General features: G+C 42.0%; 1 pseudogene across 1 annotated transcript; it reads left to right on the forward strand.

Moving 5' to 3' along the window:
• Window positions 1–19,184: 19,184 nt before the first annotated feature.
• LOC309829758 (N-acetyl-D-glucosamine kinase-like) lies at window positions 19,185–20,192 on the forward strand (annotated as a pseudogene). Its single transcript has one exon. The product of its transcript is annotated as an N-acetyl-D-glucosamine kinase-like (transcript).
• Window positions 20,193–20,971: the final 779 nt, after the last annotated feature.

Below are 20,971 nucleotides of genomic sequence, written 5' to 3' on the forward strand. Positions count from 1 at the left end.
CCCATATCCCCTCCCTCTTGCATCTTTGAAGAGTTTTGTTTTTGTTTTTTTTTGCGATACACAGGCCTCTCACTGTTGTGGCCTCTCCCATTGCGGAGCACAGGCTCCGGACACGCAGGCGCAGTGGCCATGGCTCACGGGCCCAGCCGCTCCGCGGCATGTGGGATCCTCCCAGACCAGGGCACGAACCCGTGTCCCCCGCATCGGCAGGCGGACTCTCAACCACTGCGCCACCAGGGAAGCCCTGAAGAGTTTTTTACAAAGCAGATAAGAAGCTGGCACTGATCAAGAATCAGGAAAATGGGATCATCTTTGGGGAAGAAGATGCAACTGTCGCAAAAAGACAAAGGGCAAAGGGAGGGTCATTTGAGGATAACTTTATGAAAGGAGGTAATAAGCAACACAGCTGACCTCAGAAAGTTCAAGTTAAGGGCACTGCTGAGGCTGTGTAACCATGTTGACCTAAAGAACTCTACAACTGTTCAACACTTTATACTTTTCTAAATATGTTTAGCATAGCAATCCTGTGAGGTTAAGAATTAGCCTTGTTTTTCAAGTAAATCCCAGAGAAGTGAAATGGTTCATTTAAGTTATCTCTATGAGGTCAGGGCTCAGAATGTTGGATTCATCACTATATACACAGAAGCTACCTTCATGCCTTGGGACATAGCAAGTATTCAATAAACAACTGTTGGGAAAATGTCGATTGGCCAGTTGACCAATCCCCAAATCTTGTGTCTCCAGCTCTTCACACTGTTCATGGATGAAGAAGACCCCTTGCTGCAATAAATGGCCCTTCCCCTTCTATTCTACCTTTAAAGTGCAATTTGTTGATTCATGACTTGCCAGCTTGGGCATCACCTAAGGGCAGCTCTGTCACTAGAGAGTCAGCAGTAGATACAGAGAACCAGGACAGGGACTCGACCTCCCATTTCCTAAGCATTTTAAGTTAATTCCAAATCAGTGGGTGGATTATTTTAATCTCAAAAGGCAAATGTGGACAACACAGTATTTATAGAGGATCAGTATTTAGAGAGGAGATGTTACCTTTTAATAATTAACTCTTAAAGCTGTTTTCCAAGCCTACAGATGGGACTGCCTTTACTTAACAGTTTAGCGATAAGAAAATGAAATGCAAAATAAGTACTCTGCAGAATTCTCTAGCCTAGCCTTCTTGTAAAAGCCATATCTGTAAAACCGAAGAGTATGAGGATGCACAAAAAAAGCAGAAGAAAAATCCAGCTGTCTTTGTGTTATTTTCTCATAAAAGCAGCCAAATTCTCAGTCGCTTTATATTTTGTGCAACTGATTCATTAACCCCTATTTACATAATGATGCAAGTATTTGAGGCTACAATTTTCCTTGTAGGAGGCATGGTTTGAAAGCAAATACCATCATGATGCTACATAAGGCAGGAGGATACCGAGTAGACAGTGTCACAGGTTTGCCGAGCCCCTTTTAAAACTTTCCCCTTTCAATCTCTGGAATGAATAGAGACTTCTGGCAGTGCCACCTAACTTTGTATTTTAGAGACATATAGGGACTAACAAGGCATGAAATTGCTTTGCAAAAGAAATCATTTTTCTGATTCAGTAAGTGATGCGGTGGGTGGTGAAAAGTTCCATTCAATAACTGGTCTGAATTAGGGAGAGTAACGAAAATCTTTAATGCTTTTCAAGTTAATCCAGGACTGAGATAATGGTTCTGGGAGATGATGAGAAAAGAAAACCTAGGAGCCCTTGGTCATGAGAGAGAGTGATCTTGTTATTCCCAAGAAACCAGTATATTGTCCCCAGAATTTGCTACAGGCCACCCAGTCATGATGGGATAAGTGGATATGTAAAACCTAGTGTCTGCCAAGGGCAAACTGGTTCCTCAGGCAAAGCACTAATAAGTCACTGGCTGGATGGTGGAAACAGCAGCAGTTTTTTACTAAGACAACTGACAGCTCATAGTCCCCAGAGGGAGAAGTTACTTTCTTGCCAACTCTGGTCAAAAGTACAATTCTTGGGCTTCCCTGGTGGCGCAGTGGTTGAGAGTCCGCCTGCCGATGCGGGGGACGCGGGTTCGTGCCCCGGTCCGGGAAGATCCCACATGCCGCGGAGTGGCTGGGCCCGTGAGCCATGGCCGCTGAGCCTGCGCGTCCGGAGCCTGTGCTCCGCAACGGGAGAGGCCACAACAGTGAGAGGCCCGCGTACCGCAAAAAAAAAAGTACAATTCTTTAGAAACAGTTCAGCAAAGGATTCCTCTCCCCTCCCCACCCAGGCAGGCAATAGAATTTTATTTCTAAAATGAATGAAAGTTTTAATAATACTTATATTTTTTTGATAAATGTGATCATAAAAGTGATTTCTCTTTGCTTTGTGAAATGAAGACACACTGAAATTGACTGCTTGTGGAGATTTTGTTTATTTAATATCCTGTATATGCTATGAAATCTCAAAATTACTGGACTACAAGGAACTTGGAGAGCTCATTGGATCCACAGTATATCCCCTTATTTCAACGTGTGGCCCTTGGACCAGTGGCAACAGCATTATCCTACAGCCTGTTAGAAATGCAGAAGCTTGGGCCCCACCCCAGATTTAATGAGTTAGAATCTGCTTTATTACAAGATCCCCAGGTGGTTTGAATGCACATTTGTAACCTCTCTTCTTCAGCTGTAACTCTCTTGAGTTTGGGAAGCACTCATCTAGCCTGCAGACAGTTTAGTGGTGGTGTCTGAGAATCGGAATTGCTTTGCCCATTGGTAGGATGGGTGCCTGGGTACCATGCTTACCCCTGGAGGAAGGCAGGGAGTCAGACCATGTGGACTGACTGTTGAGGAAGAAAATCGATCAAGGTGCTATTATGAGAACAGGGAATGAATGATGGGCAAGCAAATCAAAAGATATTCCTTTAAGTGACCAGTTGTTAGGGATGAGCACCTGACCCAAGCCAGGTCAATGAGGCTCATCTGTGGGACCTTTGTTGTATCTACCGAAAAGGAGAAGCTCTTTGTTCTGAGGTTACAAAGGTGATTAAAATAGAAACCTAGAGCTACCAGGGTGACCGCTTAGAGAAGGCCTGCCTGACAATGACGTAAACCCCAAGAAAACAGGGCTAAGAAGTGGAGAGAGACCAAGTCCCCATGACTTCAACTGTGCCCCCAAGCATAGGCCACTAATTCCAGGGCCACATCACACTGTTTTCTGATACAACCCGAATGCGCCTCCTGGAGTTGTGCAACAACATGGCAGCCCTTCGTGGATGCAGTTATGTCTGATCCACACGTTCACTCTGGAATCCTGTTATATGTGTCAATAAATTTCTCCACTTAAAAAAAAAATTTTGTTTGAGGTAGATTTTCTATGACCTGTAACCAACTAAAAGACGGCTAACACCCATGGGGTGAGTTTCAAACATACTCAGGCTCATATCCAGCACAAAACTTTCTCCCCTACGACACACAGACTGATATGGCCTAGGCAGGGGTGGGGATTAGGGGAAGACAGACAGAGTGCGCATTCTTATGCATTCCTGGGCAGGTGTAAATGCATAAATCCTGTTTAGAAGGGCAATTTGGCAGTTTCTATTAGTATTAAAAGGGATAAGCCCTATAAAATAAATAAGTCATGGGATGTAATATACAGCACAGCAACTGAAAGTTACTAAGAGAATAGATTTAAAAGTTCTCATTACAAGAAAAAAAATTCTATAACTATGTATGGCGACAGATATTAACTAGACGTTGCGGTGATCATTTTGCAAATATATACAAATATCAAATCATTTTGTTGTACACCTGAAACAAAAAAAAGGGAGACATACAAATGTCTAATAAATAGAACAAAACAAAAAGGATATACCATTTGGCCTAGTAATTCTACTTCTGCAAACTGATTCTAGAGATAAATTAGCACATGTGCTCAAAGATATATATTCAAGGATATTCAATTAAGTATTATTGGGATGGCAAAAGATTATACAGCCAAACTATGCAACAATAAAAGGCTGAAGTTAATGGTCTAGACGGTCCATTTGAACGATGGAACAAACATTCCGTAGCTATTAAAAAGAACGTGGCAGCTCTACATGTGCTATCCTGGAACAATTCTCAAGATAAACAAAAAAGTAAGGTATGGAATACCTATTATTCCAGAGTATGCTACCATTTATATAAATAACGAGGATAAATAATTAAATATGTGTATGTGTATTATGTGTGTATATACATATATGAAAAATATGTACAATATGTATATGCCTTTGCATATGAATAGAATATCTTTGTAGGAGTAGACAAACTTAATAGTAGTTGTTTCTGGGGCGGTTACAGGATTAGAAAGAGATCTATTCTATATCCTTTACATTTTGTAACTACTATATGCATCAATTATATATTCATTGCCTTGGCGTATCTGGAACGTTTCCCTCCTCCTTCTTTAAGAACTACGGGCCTGGAGAAGATGAGGATGCATGTACCAGGCAACAGGTCTGGAGACTGAGTGATCTGCAGCTCCTTCCTTTCTAATTAGACCAGGCGCTGAGCATATCATAGCCACTCAAAAATTCTTGAAAAATCACTCAAAGAACTGAATGTAATCAGGAAGGGTGGACCTGCACGAACAGGAATGAGAGTTATTTTCCCCAGGAGCACAAGTGTACAAAGATTGGGCCTTGGGAACATCTGTCTTGCTGTTAGCATGCTGCAGGGCAGGAAAGGTTCCCAGCTGCCCAACCATCAAAGCAATCCTATCCGTGATTTCTCTCTCTCATGTGGCCTGAATCCTCACTGGCCTCTGTCCTGTCCTCTTGGCCATTCAGAGTTCCTGAGCCCTCCTTCAGGACACCACTTTAATTTCTGAAGACCTTCCCCTCTAATGCATGCACAACCAGAAACATTAAAAACTTCGAACACAATTTAAATGAAAAGTGTAAGCAACCTATGCATTGAGTCTGAAGCCCTGACTCTCCTAATGAACTGAGGGTTAGATGGTCACTGGCATGAGTCCGGGATGTTCTGCAGAGGCCACCGTGTGTTCGTTAACAGTGAAACACAGGAACACAGGGTGACCTGAGACACTCACGGCCAAGTCCACCCTCACAGGGACAGCTGTTGGTGGGGGAAGCTCGGGGACTGGCATTGGAGTTCGCTATCACTTTACTGCTTTAAAATGTGCAACTCAAGCGTGACAACGCTGTTGTTTCCATTAAGCTGTAACTCACCTACAAATTAACCTCACTGCACTGATTCAGTTAAATGATGTTTTAGAAATAGTTCTGACCCCATCCTTTGGAAGCAGAAACTCATTCTCCCTTTTTCCCAGCAAAAAGCATCTCCCTCACTGCCCAAAATTTCATATCTTACTGGTTAGCCTTCTTTTTTTAAAAAAAATAGATTTATTTATTTATTTATTTTTGGCTGTGTTGGGTCTTTGTTGCTGCGCGCGGGCTTTCTCTTGTTGCAGCAAGCGGGGGCTACTGTTCGTTGTGGTGCGTGGGCTTCTCGTTGCAGTGGCTTCTCTTGTTGCAGAGCATGGGCTCTAGGCGCACGGGCTTCAGTAATTGTGGCATGCGGGCTCAGTAGTTGTGGCTCGTGGGCTCTAGAGTACAGGCTCAGTAGTTGTGGTGCACCAGCTTAGTTGCTCTGCGGCATGTGGGATCTTCCCTGATCAGGGCTCAAACCCGTGTCCCCTGCGCTGGCAGGCAGATTCTTAACCACTGCGCCACCAGGGAAACTGATGTGTATCTATGTGTGTGTATATGTATGGGGTGGTAGCGGGTGAGTGGGGAAGGTGGCACATGTTTGCTATCAGAGAGCACAGAATTGATTTTAGTGCTTTCTCTAATGAACACTCAAACTGTGCACTTCATACCTTTCCAGGCCTCAGATGACTGCTCATCTGCCCACCCTCCCTGGGGAATGAGATGGATGGTCTCAGATTTTCTTGCATTGCACCATCAAAGACTGGACCAAAAGCACCCAAAGAGAAGGGGTGGCATCTAAAAGAGCTAGGTTTTGTTGTTGTTTTGATTATTATGGTTGGAGTTGACCGTGTTTTGACCTTTCACAATGCCTATCTGGGGAAAGGCTTAGTAAATACTTATTGAACTGAGCAACCTTCGTCTCCACTCCAGCTGCCTATAGAACTGTGTGTATGTTCAGTTGAAACATTAAAAAAAGAGCGCAAGTGTGAAATTTTGCAGAAACACAATTTAAATGTATTCAAAATGGACTAGAGTCTATTCAAAATGGACTAGAGTCTATTATTCATTATTGTTGTTCGATGAGCTGAGAGGAAAATGCGGTTCTTTTCATTTCGGGGGATTTAAAAAGTCACCCAGGCAGTTCCAATTGAAACACACTTGCGAGGGGCCTCCTGTGTCTGGGCAGACTGTGACGCAAGCCCAAGAGGGCTACCCATTGTGCTCGGTGTCTGGGGAAATGCCTCACCTGGGCTCCACTCTAAGCCCACCCCCATCCCTCACCTACCCCACAGGACAAGATGCAAACTCACAACACATGCCAGATGCCCCATCTGTCCTGAGATTTCCTTATGCAGAGCAGTCTGGGCCACCACGGACAAATCTGACCCCGTTCACATGACATGGGGTCAGTTAGCATGTAGTTGGGTTAGACTGGATTACCATCCTAACCAGAAAATGTCCTGAATAATCTGTGATCGAGTCTGAGTCAATTTATACCTCCGGCAACAATGCCAATGCTTGGTAGGGACCCAGTAAAAAGTCCTTTGAATGAATGAATGAAGTGAAAAACCAGACGATATCCTAAATTTTTAAAGAAGCTTTTAAGCCAAATCCACAGCAGCATCTAATCTGAATCCTATGAAATGAGTTTTAAGAGCTCACGGCGGGCAGCAGGGGATGAGAGTATTGGCTAATACTTCCTTACATGTGTAAACTACTTGGCACTTTTCCGTGAGTTCACTTAATTCTAACAACCACCTTATAATGTTGGTTAAATAAGTATTATTATCCCTATTTTACATATGGGGAAACTGAGGCCCAGAGAAGTTGTGATTTGTTTCATGTCATTATATTAAACAGAGCTAGGATACAAATTCTGATGTCCTTCTACCTCACTAGTGCATAGGAAGCTATAGTTACTATTGTTTATCTTTTAAAATTAAACTACATATAAACATAGACTCATATAAGTACACAGCACTCAGAACATCTTCCTTCAGCAATGTTTCCACACAGGAAATCAACTGACCTTGGAGGCAGACAAACCTGGATCTGTCCCCACATATATCTATGTGACTTTGAACAAGTAATCTCTCTAAGGCTTTGCTTCTGCATCTAGAAAATAAGAATAACAAGACTTACCTCAAAGGGTTACTTTGAGGACTAAATGAGAATACAGTTAAAAGTGCTTAATACAAAGATTAACACATTGTCAACAACAGTGAGTGACAGCTCTCTTCATTATTATGACGAAATGAAGGAAAGAAAAGGTAAACTGGGACTATGAGTTTGAATTGAAGGTTTTACAGCCTAGTTTGTAGTAACGCGTACTTAGTTTCAGGCTGGATTCCCAATTGAAAGAGTTTAGAATCACTGAGTGCAAGCCATACAAAACAAGAATCTAGGAATGTACTGAGATTTTCATATTTTTAAAGCAGAGCATGTATACATGCATTTGAAACATATTCATACACACTTATGCATGTTGGGGAAACATACACTCTTACACATTATAGCAAACTTCATGATGAATTGTAAAATTGACTTAGCAAAAATAACAGCTCAGTGGATTTCCTTTCAGCACAAACAACACTGCAAGCGACAGAATAAGATTCATTCTGATACGACTCTAGACACACTACAGGTAAAATTTCAACCCCTGAAGGTACCAACACACCGTAAAGATTTGATCAATTTTCTATAAGTCTGGAAATCAGTTCTAATCCCCAACTGCACTATGATATTATATCTTAAAAACTCTTCAACATGTTTCACAGCTTGAAAATCCAACGGACTCCAGGGATACTGATGGTTAACAATAATTAACCATCTTTTTCTCTCTTAAAAACTGGAAGCTGCTAATACAATATATCAATGAGCCAACAGATTTCTTAGTAATAATTCCATAATGAGCACAGGTTCTGGAATTGGATTATCTGAGTTTAAATCCAGATTTGTACCACTTTTTCGCTCTGTGATTCCCAGTAAATTACTTCATCTTTCTGTGCTTCAGTTCCTGATCTACAAAAGGCAACTAATAAGAGCACATACTTCACAGGATTTGCTATGAATATTAAATGAGACAACTGGTATAAAATTCTTAGAAAGGTACTTAGCACAGGGTAATGAATCAGTAAATGGTACCTATCATTACTGTATATATACACAAAACATGCCTATGTAAAAACACTAATCATAGATCCATCCTTCCTCAATGACCAACCTCAGAATTTCCACCCAGACAGCGATGTGAAAACTGATTTATCTTGCATTCTCTGCTCCCAAAGGCTGGGTGCTATGACTGGCACAGAGCAGTTACTCTGAGACTATTTGATAAGAGAATGAAATGATGATAGCAATATTTTAAAGCACTTTGAAAATATGTCACGAAAAGCATGATATACTCTGTGATCCTCAAGGGTAAGGGAGAAAGAGAAGTTATTCCAAGCTTAGATTGTCTTTCTCCCATTGGGATAAAAGGGAAATGAAAAACAGCGGCTATTGCAAGAAGCAGTGGAATTAAATTATGTCAACTTCCCAGCATGATAACAACAGACAGCTCCATCATGGAGGTGAGGCTGGTCACCTATTCATCCACTCTATTCTTTTTTTTTTTTTTTAAACACTCTATTCTTTTTTTTTTCTTTTTTTTTTTTAAACACTCTATTCTTTTAAAAAACAAACCATCCTCTCACAAATCTTCTCTCTTAAGGATCGATGTACATGAGTTACTGAGAATTCACATTATGTAACATCACAAAAAAAAGCAATAGGAATTCAACAATGCTTTTTCTAGCTCTCACAAATATTTGGCCCCCAAACAGTAGGCATTAGAGAGCTGAGTTTCCAACAGGTTTTACAACTGCTGTCTGACAGCAAAATCCTATGGAGAGGGTTGGGGCCAATGCTTCATATGGGGATCCTATGCCAGGAAAGATTCATAAACAGAAGAGTGAGAGCTGCCCAAGACTTGCAATGAAAACTCTGATCAAAGCCCACAGAAATTCCAGGCTTCAAACACAGGCAGTCCCCACAAAAAGCCAAAATTATCCCCTGCGGTGTAGAAGCTACACTGTTACAGAAGCAAAAAACTTTAGGGAAAAAAATCATCAATTGATCCAATATAAAACTAAATGGCAAAATGTCCATGATATATTAAGTTCCCCTCCCCACCAAAAAAGAAAGTTGTAGACCAACATGTGCAGTGACTCTATTTAGTTAAATAAAAACAAAACAAAAACTTCACTACCCTTCTTTCTCTCTGTAATTTATACACAGAAAAATTTCTGAGAAAAAAATGTCTAATTGTTAATGCTGATTAACACTAGAGGGTCAGTGAAGGGGAGACTTTTATTTAACTTTTCATGATAGAAAAAATAAATAGGTTAATAAACCCCTACGTACCCCTTACTCAGCTTCACCAATGATCTATTCATGTCCAATTTTGTTTCATCTATATTTCCCCTGAACTTCCTCTGTCCTGCATTATTTTGGAGCAAATCCCAGATATCATATTATTTTATCTGTAAATATTTCACTATGTATTGCTAATAGACAAAGACTCTTTCTTTAAAAACATAAAGACCATACCATTATTATACCTAAAAAAAAATCAATAATATCACCCTAATACTTCAAATATCCAGTGCTTAAATTTCCCATAAATTAAGTTTTGGGTGTTTTTTTTTTTTTTTTAGCAGTTTGTTTGAACCAGGATTCAAATAAGGTCTACATATAGTGATTGACTGATAAATCTTTTAAGGTCTTTTAAGTCTCCCATTCTATAGGGGTCCACCTATCTTATTATTTTATTGTAACTTACTTGTTACTTTAAAATTTTTATATATCTATTTATTTTATTTTATTTTTGACTATCAGCAAATTAGTTTTTGAAAAAATTTTTTTTGGATTTACAATGTTGTGTTAGTTTCAGGTGTACAGCAAAGTGAATCAGTTATACATATACATATATCCACTCTTTTTTTTAGATTCTTTTCCCATATAGGCCATTACAGAATATTGAGTAGAGTTCCCTGTGCTGTACAGTAGGTCCTTACTAGTTATCTATTTTTTATATATAAATATATATATATATTATATATATATTTTTTATATCACTGTTATATCTATTCATTTTAAATTGACCACAAATATGTATTTTTTTTTTACATGTCAAGAGGAGGAGAATATTAAATGGATGGCAGCACTGAGTTCCTTCACTGCTCAAAAAATAAACAAGTAGTGGTAAAAGCTGCAGTTACATTAGATGATATTTCTCTGTCTCCCATAAAACAACTAGATAAGAGTGGGCCAATATATAAAAACTGCTTAAAAAGTAAATTTAAAAACCAGTGAGTTATCAGTAGTATAATATTACCAGTAGTGCAAGGTATCATCAGAGATCTATTCGGAGCAACAGACAGATTAGCTTAGCTGTGGGTCTTGGTTCAGCCCTATTAAGAATGTCTACTTTCCTAGATAAATAACTTCCAGACAATGTGGATGCTATGATTAAATGTTAGTAGACATTTTTTGTTATTTTTTATTACAAATGTAACCCATGCAAACAATTTAGCAAATACAGTTAAATAATTGATGAAATGAAACCTATAACCCCACCACCCCAAAATAACCACCATATTGATCACTAAGGAATCTTTTGGCTCTAAGTCAAAGAAGACCTAAATCAAACTGGCTTAAATATAAAGGGAAGTAATACATTTGGAAAGTCCAGAGGTAGTTTTGGCTCCAGGCAAAGTTTAATCTAGCAGCTAGGTGATGTCACCAGAGACCCAACTTTCTCTATTTCTCCACTGTCATTCTTAGTGTCAGCTCATTCTGAAACTAGTCTTATCATAGTTGCATGATAGCTACCACTTACAGCTCCCAGGACCTCAAATTTCTTGCTCAAGTCGAACAAGAAGAATACTCCTTTACCCCAGCCTTCTCAGTGACAATCCAGAAATGCGCTCTGATCAGTCTAGATCAGGTCATGTGATGTTGCCCGCACAGCGGCAAGGGGGATATAATATACAAACTAGCTTAGCCTAACACACACACTCTACCGCCTAATCAAGGTACAGTCAGCTTCCCCAGAAACTCACAGATTCCCTAAATGGCAATGGGGGCTAGATAGAAAGAAGATAGAAAGCAGAAATCATGTTGGGGTTCAACCAATAGATGTCCACTGCCATCACTGTTTATATTTGCTGTGCTGTGACTCTTTTTAAATGTAGAAGATGCTGCCGATGCTGAGATTAATTTCCAATACGTAGAAGTTTAGGGAAGAGAAGGTTTTCAATAGATAAAACACAGGATGATGGCCTCACATTTGTTAGGTAGTAAAATCATTTGTTGAATTGAAATAGCTTAAAAAGGCTTAAAGACAGAATACCCAACAATGCTTCCCAAAGTATGAGACCAAGAAAAGCAAACTTACAGGCTCTCCATGGCACTAAAAAACATAGTCCTGGGACTTCCCTGGTGGCGCAGTGGTTGACTCCGCACTCCCAATGCAGGGGGCCCAGGTTCAATTCCTGGTCAGGGAACTAGATCCCACATGCATGCCACAACTAAGAGTTCACATGCCACAACTAAGAAGTTCACCTGCCACAACTAAGGAGCCCACGTGCCGCAACTAAGGAGCCAGCAAGCTGCAACTAAGGAGCTTGCCTGCTGCAACTGAGACCTGGTGCAACCAAATTAAAAAAAAAAAAACATAGTCCTTATTTACATAAATGTTTGAATCTCTTGGTTGGTTATACAAACAAGTATCCCTCAGTTGTCCAAATATTTGTCATGGTTTCTTTCCTTATAATAGAAATCAAAGAACCATAACAACCCAAGTTTCTCATACTTGGGGAGAGGGGCAATAACCCTTTAAAAAATAACATCCTATGATGCACCACATACCTTAAACAAATGAAAGTTGGGTTAGACCTGCTGAAATAAGAGTGGGGGACTTGAAGCCCACGTACTTCCCCCCCCTCCCCACTTCATACTAGTAACTCTTCTACTGTGTCAGCTCGAATACATCTAAGTAACAGGGAGTTCACCATCTCACAAAACATACTCTTATTCTAATTTCGATTCCTGATGCCAAAACAGTTTCTTACTACTGGACAAAAGTCTGATTCCCTGTAATGTCTACCCGTGGGCCAAAACACCCTTTCACAAGCTGACATTTCAAGTACCGCTCAGCCATCCTGCCTTCTTCAGGCTCAACATCCTCAGGTCTTTAACTACTGCTCACTGGACACGGTCTCCGTTCTTTTCATCCCCCTGCTCACCTCCTACTGCGTGTTCTGCTGCAGCTTTGAGAATATGCCCTTGACCCAGGGAAGTGTGCCAATTGCTCAGTGTCTTCGGAATTTATTTCTCAACTGACTTTTAACAACACATGCATGTTCTATCTCTGTCAGGCAACTCTGTTTCTACCTTTTGATGTTCATATCTCAGCAGCATGACAAATGCTCATCCAAACTCAGCTTTTGACCCTTTGCTCTTCTCTCTGGACTTGAAGTATCTTCTCCCCTCCATCCACTGTGTTCTTCCCAAACTGCTAATTCACAGCAAACGTTTGTGCCTGTGATCTGCTCCCGCAGACAGTAGTGCCTGGACATAGGCTGCCTGTCTTGACACTGCTACCCTTCCCAGCTCACTCCAAAGCCCTGGAAAAGACTGTCTGCTCTCATCTGAGTCCTCCTGAAATGGAATCAACATTCTACATGTGCCTTGATCAGTTCAGAGTTCAGGGGGCCTGTGCTTTCTCTGCTCTATGCAGTGCTTTTCAGGATGGATGATATTAGTCAATGTGCTTATGGGTTTGATTTTTAGCAGCTTCCCTTCTCTGTCACATTATCTCTAGATCAGATTTGACTGTCACTGGCCACTGGCCACAGCCCCACCCAGTTGTCTCCAGCGGGGTGGCCACCTCCAGATTAAGTGAGGCTCTGAGTCAGTGACAACCAGGATTGATGATACAGTAAGACAATGGCTGTCAATGCTGGCTGCACATTAGAATCATCTGGAGAGCTTTAAAAACTCCAGAGATTCTGGTTCAATTGATCTGAGTATCTTTTAAAAATCAGTATTTTTTAAAAAGCTCCCATGATTCTAATGTACAGACAGGATTCAAAGTCACTGCAATAGGAAATCCCTCTTAATAGGTAAATATGTTCTGGAATTTGTCTGCAGCTCCCCTATCTGTAAATAGAGCCTAGAGTGCCTGACAGGACTTCTACAAAACAATTCAGTAACTGCACTAAGCATTTAGTAAACCACATTCAATTCTCCCAACAATTCTGGGAAGCAGATTTTATTACCATTCCCATTGAACAGACGCAAAATCCAAGCCTCAGAAATGTCAAGTAACCTGTCCCAGGCACGCATAGGAAGAAAGGGGGGCAGCGGATACAGAAGATTTCTGCAGATTCCAAAGATGTGCCCCTAACCCTGGTATACTTTCCCCAGTGCAGCTCCATCCCTTGGCCTTATTGAAATGTTTCACTTCTTCCTGCAGCCCTGAGAGTTGGGCCTGGAGTCCCATCCTGAACCTCCACCTAATTCCTACCAGCCCTTCTCGTCTATTGCTTCTGATACCATTTTCTTCATCTTAAAGGAACTCTGTCCATTATAGCTTGGATACTTCAAAATCCAGTCATAGGTCATTCCCTTGGATACAACTCCGTTGGCCATTGACCTCCCCTGCCCACTCCGCCCCAATCCAACCTCTCACTCTCTCCCAGGCCCTGCCCATAGTCAGTCCTGGGTGACTCCCAGCTGTCTGCATGCTATGCCAATGACAGCATCAATTAAATCCCTCTGGGTTTTTCTTTTGGTTTTTTTTTTTCACATGAACTGCCATGAAGCTGTTCCTCTTTCATCTTGCATATTTATGATTATTCCTTTAAACCTAAATATAGGACTAATTGTTGCTATTTAATTTAAAAAATATTTTTAGTTTTATTAGTTTGGGCCCATTATTCCAGCACTTCCATATAATTCTGAAACTAAATTACCATTTATCATAATGAAGTCTCCTTTTAATCAAAAGGAGAGTCTCTTGACCATGGGCTCTATGTTTTTTCCCAAGTTCCTAATAAAAATGGTTCTTTGCTATTACCCTTCCTTTTGTGTGGCCTAAAACCAACAGAATCAACATTCTCTAGCAAAAATCACTCACTGGGCTATCTCCAGCTAATTGTACAATCTTATTTTCAAAAATTCGAAATGGGATTTTGTGAGTGCTTTGTTGAAATTAAGATTCAGTAACTCTATATTATTCTCTGAGTCAAGTTACCACAATGAATGTTTTTTGTTTTTTTTTTCTCTTTTGCGGTATGCGGGCCTCTCACTATTGTGGCCTCTCCCGTTGCGGAGCACAGGCTCCAGACGCGCAGGCTCAGTGGCCATGGCTCACGGGCCCAGCTGCTCCGCGGCATGTGGGATCTTCCCAGACCGGGGCACGAACCCGTGTCTGCTGCATCGACAGGCGGACTCTCAACCACTGCGCCACCAAGGGAGCCCTCCTAGTGATCTCTTTCTTTTTTTCTAATTACTGTCATCTATTTGAGAATCTATTCTAAACTTGTCAGGGATTAAGAGAAATGTGAAAGACGATCTGTGAAAAATGGAACAGGATTTTCCCATTTTTTGGCAATGCTCCTATTCTCCACAACTTCTCAAAATTTACTAATAGTTGCCCTAAGGTCAGCTCCCTTACATCTGGGATGTAATCGGACTGGGCTTTCTTACCATCTCTCCACCTATCCAGGGTTTCAGTGTCCTTTTAACTCATTTATCTTTTATTTAATTGAAAATTTTATTGAGATAATTGTAGATTCACATACAGTTGTAAGAAATGATAGAGACCCCTGTACACTTTGCCCAGTTTCCCCCAATGGTTTTTCCAAAACTGTAGTATAATATCACAACCAGGATACTGACATCGATAAATCACCCTGTCTTCCTCAGACTTCCTCAGTTTTACTTGTATTCATTGTGTGTGTGTGTGTGTGTGTGTGTGTGTGTGTGAACTTCTGTACATCATTACCTGTGTAGAATCATGTATCCAGTCAAGATACAGAACGAACAGTTCTAACACCACAAGGGTCCCTTGTGTCGCCTATCCATTAATCTTTGAAACATGCTTGCTCTGCTCTTTTCGGTCTTTAGATCAATTGCGATAAAGGAAATAAGGGATGCAAAATAAGAGTTGAGAAGTGCCTTCACTGGGCTATTTGTTAACATTACTGCTTCTTCCTCCTTTCGTGCATGATTTCTTAAAACTGCATAAACTTGCTTTTTTAATACTATTACTATACCTTCCTAGATTAAAAAAAATGCTTTTAAGTCCTTAGGTGTTCTTTATCTGAGATTCATTTTTATAATTTCTTTGGAATGAAGCATGATAAATGGATGCAGAGGCTTTTTTCACCCTACTTTGTAGTGGAAGGGAAGATGCCTTCCAATTATAAGCATTTATGAGACATTTCATTTGTGTAGTAAACTGTAACCAGCAACTGTAGATAATCTTAACATATTACAGTATCATTTTCCCCAGTAATCTCTTTGAGGAATAGGACCACATCCTACACTTCTTTTGTGTTTAGAGTGACTGCTGTCCTTGACTCTCCAACACCCATACATCCCAGATGATTAGTCAAAGCCAAGGGTCAGCCGTTTTTCGGTAAAGGGCAGACAGTAAATATTTTAGGCTTTGCCAGAAGATCTCTGTTGCAACTACTCAATTCTTCTGCTGTACTGTGAAACAATTTTGTAAATGACTGGGCATGGCTTATGCCAATTACATTTCAGTCATAAAAAAAAAACAGGTGGGGAGCAGCAGTTTGCCAACCCCTGGCCTGAGCCAATTATGGTAACTCCATTTCCTCAGCCAGTGACTAGCTTACAAATGGACAATGGGACCCAATCCTGGTGCATGCGATGTGAGGAAAGTTTGCTGAGGGGCTTCTAGGAAAGACTGTTTCATAGTTCAGACACTCAAGGAAGAGACAACCCTCCTATTTCCTTTGGATATTAGCAGATCTGGATGTGATGCCTGGAATCACTGCAGTCATCTTGCTCCTGACCTAAAGATGAAGCCAAAATAGGAGGGCAGAGGCATGAGAATCACAGAAGACAGCAGAAATTGGACATACTGTGCCTGGAAGCTGCCCTACTTCTTCTTATGTAAGACAACACATTTCTTTATTGCTTAAGTCAATGAGTTGGCCAAAAAGCATCCTAATTACTGTACCCCCTTCAGTGCTTAGCAAAGTACTTCACAGAGGAAAGATGTTCAGTGAACATTTTGTTGATCTGGCTCACAAACTGAACCATAAGCTTATGCAAATCAGAATTCTTGCCATTGTAAATAACAACCTAGCTCCTTTTAAAATACAAGTTCATTTTTCTTGGAAAAATCAATAACAGTAATACCAAGAGGAAATAATAGTAAACCTCATATTATTTAAGATGAATAGAAAACCAAAATATGTGACAGTTTTTCATTTTTCTCAAAATAAGTGTGTTTCAAGATTATCCATTCAGTGCAGTTTTCCTCCTGTTACTTTAAGCCTTTCTCTCCCTGGCTGGCCCTTGGAAGGCAAGCTGCATGCAAATGTCTGTACACTCATCAGTCTTATTAGGCATGGTTCCAACTGGCCACCCCACATGAACACAATTAAAAGTTAAACATCAATTAAAATTCATGAAATCCATTTAGCTCTCTGAAAAAGCACTAAATAACTGTCCATATTTGGGGCCCAAATTAATCTAAATTGTTTTCCATCGCTCTTTAGTTATCAAACATACTGGGCCTCATTTTAGACTCTGCTAATTGCTCATTCAGCTTTCACGGAGTAGGCGATGAAAGATGAGCCCAGGATAAAAAATAAAGACGTGGAATGAAATGCCACCCTGGGTCAAGTTCAGTCAGTCGGGTAGTCTGTTAGTGACGGCGGCACTGGAGAAATTCTGCGAGAGGGCAAGCCCTATCCGGGGTGAGGGGACACGCAGATGATTTCTCCTCTGAGACTTCCGCTGATTTATTCATCTGCTTATTCGACATAGACTTGGATGTCTAATTGGCATCTCAAGTTTTGACATGTCCAAAACAGAATGCATAATTTCCCCCAAGTCTATTTCTGGTCCTGTCTTCCCCATATCAATGAATGGCACCCCACTGCATAAGCCCAAATTCAGCATCACCCTTGATTTCCTTTTTCCTGTACCTCTACAACCATGCTATCAGCAATTCTTGCTGACTCTGTAACCAAAATCTGTTCGGTCCTCTCCATCCCACGCCACCACCTTAATCTGGGCCTCTGTCACGTCTCTTTTGAGATTACTGCCACCACCTCCTAAATGGCTTCCCTGATGCCCTTTCTGCCTCTCCAAAACCCATTCTTTTAAAAACAAAATACAATCCCATCACTCCCCTGCTTAAAACCCTTCAATAGCTTCCAACTGCATTTTTTTTTTTTTTTTTTTTTGGCAATACGAGGGCCTCTCCCTGCTGTGGCCTCTCCCGTTGCGGAGCACAGGCTCCGGACGCGCAGGCTCAGCGGCCATGGCTTACGGGCCCAGCCGCTCCGCGGCATGTGGGATCCCCCCGGGCCCAGGCACGAACCCGTGTCCCCTGCATCGGCAGGCAGACTCTCAACCGCTGCGCCACCAGGGAAGCCCAATGTGGACCATTTTTAAAGTCTTTAGCGAATTTGTTACGATATTGCTTCTTTTTTTTTTTATGTTGTGGCTTTATTGGTCCTGAGGTATAGTGGGATCTTAGCTCCCCGACCAGCGATCGAACCTGCAACCCCTGCATTGCAAGACGAAGTCTTAACCACTGGACCACCAGGGAAGTCCCCCGACCACATTTTAGAATTAGAAACCTATACGAGTTTCCTATTGCAGCTGTAACAAATTACCATAATTTGGTGACTTACAACTGCATGCTCTTACAGTTCTGGAAATCAGAAGTGTAAAATCAAGGTGTCAACAGGGCTGTGTTCCTTCTGGAGGCGTCAGAGGAGAGTCTGTTTCCTCGCCTTTTTTAGCTTCTAGAGCGTCCTATATTCCTCGGCTTGTGGCGCCTCCCTTACCTTCTCTGATCCTCCTGCCTCCCTCTTATAAGGACCTTTGTGATGACGCTGGGCCCACCTAGGTCACCCAGGATGATCGCCCCATCACAAGATCTTTAACTTAATCACATCTACAAAGTTTCTTTTACCACGTAAGGTGACATATTTACAGGTTCGGGGACTAGGACATGGATAATTTAGGAGGGCCCTTACTTATTCAGCCTATCATAAAAACAAAAATCAAAACACAACACAAGGCTTCCTTGGTGGCGCAGTGGTTGGGAGTCCACCTGCCAATGCAGGGAACACCGGTTCGAACCCTGGTCTGGGAAGATCCCACATGCCGTGGAGCAGCTGAGCCCGTGAGCCACAACTGCTGAGCCTGCACTCTGGAGCCCGCATGCCACAACTACTGAGCCCACGTGCCACAACTGCCTAAGCCTGCGTGCCTAGAGCCTGTGCTCTGAAGCGGGAGAGGCCACTGCAGTGAGAAGCCCCTGCGCCGCAGCGGAGGGTGGCCCCCGCTCACCGCAACTAGAGAAAGCCCGCATCCAGCAACGAAGACCCAACACAGCCAAAAATAAATAAAATAAATAAATTTATTTTTAAAAAAATTAAGGATTAAAAAAACACAAAAAAACGGAATACCTTCCATTTCACATTTATTATCTCATTTAATCTTCACAGGAATCTGGTGTGTGTGTGCATGTGTATATGTGTGGGTATGATTTACACTATTTTACTGTATTAAAAAAATCACAGTCAATGCTTCTGATCCTGTTGAACTATATTCATGCAGCCTGGGTGTATTTCATATTTTAAATACGATCCCAGATTTTTAAATTAGGTTATTAAAATAAGTACCAATTAAAATGTGGGTACAAAGCAAACGGCGGGATCCGCGGCGGCGATAGCGGCAGCATGGCCGCGCTCTACGGGGGTGTAGAGGGGGGAGGCACACGATCCAAGGTCCTTTTACTCTCAGAGGATGTGCAGATCCTGCCAGAAGTGGAAGGACTCAGCACAAACCACTGGTTGACCGGGACAGACAAGTGTGTGGAGAGGATCAACGAGACGGTGAACGGGGCCAAACGGAAAGCAGGGGTGGATCTCTGGTGCCTCTACGAAGCCTGGGCTTATCCCTCCTGAGCGGTGGGGATCAGGAGGACGTCGTGCGGATCCTGATGGAGGAGCTGAGGGACAGATTTCCCTACCTGAGTGAAAGCTACTTAATCACCACCGACGCCGCCGGCTCCATCGCCACTGTTAACGCCGGGTGGTGGGATCGTGCTCATCTCTGGGACAAGCTCCAACTGCAGGCTCAGCAACCCCGATGGGTCTGAGAGCGGCCGCGGTGGCTGGGGCCACATGATGGGAGATGAGGGCTCAGCCTACTGGACTGCACACCAAGCAGTGAAAATAGTGTTTGACTCCACCGACAACATAGAGGCGGCTCCTCATGACAGGGGCTGTGTCCAACAGGCCATGTTCAACTATTTCCAGGTGCCAGATCGGCTAGGAATCCTCACCCACCTGTACAGGGACTTTGATAAATGCAGGTTTGCTGGGTTTTGCAGGAAAGTTGCAGAAGGTGCTCAGCAGGGAGATCCCATTTCCTGTTATATCTTCAGGAAGGCTAGGGAGATGCTGGGCAGACATGTTGTGGCAGTGTTGCCTGAGACTGACCCAGTCTTGTTCCAACAGGAGATTGGTCTCCCCATCCCGTGTGTGGGCTCTGTGTGGAAGAGCTGGGAGCTGCTGAGGGAAGGTTTCCTTTTGGCGCTGACCCAGGAGAGAGAGATCCAGGCTCAGAACTCCTTCTCCAGCTTCACCCTGTTGAAGCTGTGGCACTCCTCCGCCCTGGGCGGGGTCAGCATAGGGGCCAGGCACGTGGGGCACCTCCTCCCCATGGACTAAAGCCCAGTGGACATTGGGTGCTGGAGCTTTTTCTCCTTTTCCTTGTTTTTTTTGAAAAAGAAACACCTATAGAAGAAAATAAATGTACTTTACCCACTCACCCCCACCCCCCAAAATAAATAAATAAAATGTAGGTCTCTTGCCATGTAACAGGGCTGGTTTCATCTCCATTTTACATCTGTGTAAACTGAGGCTCATAGAGACACAGTTGTAGAGAACAAATATATGGATACCAAGGGGGAAGGGGGGGTGGGAGGAACTGGGAGATTGGGATTGACATATATACACTACTATGTATGAAATAGATAACTAATGAGAACCTGCTGTATAGCACAGGGAACTCTACTCAGTGCTCCGTGGTGTCCTGAATGGGAAGGAAATCCAAAAACGAGGGCATATATGTATACGCGTAGTTGATTCACTTTGCTGTAGAGTAGAAACTAACACAATATTGTAAAGTAACTATACTCCAATAAAAATTAAAAAAAAAAGAAACCGAGGCTCAGAAGATATACGTAAAGTGACAGGATCTCAATCAGAACCTGGGACTTTCTAAGTCTGAGTGTTTCCCTTTATCCCACATTCCTTCCTCATTCTAGTTTGGGAAACAACATAAATTCCTGAGAAGTTAAATAAAAATACAAGATTTAATGTTTAAAAAAAACCCAGAATACCTCCTTACCATGGTTTACCAGCCCAGTGTAACCCAGCCGTGACCAACTCTCTCAGCCTTGTCTCTCACTTACATTCTCCTACTCAGGCCTCCTGTCTGCTCCTTC

Source organism: Grampus griseus, assembly GCF_964374135.1.
Source record: "Grampus griseus genome assembly, chromosome: 11".
NCBI classification, from domain to species: domain Eukaryota; kingdom Metazoa; phylum Chordata; class Mammalia; order Artiodactyla; family Delphinidae; genus Grampus; species Grampus griseus.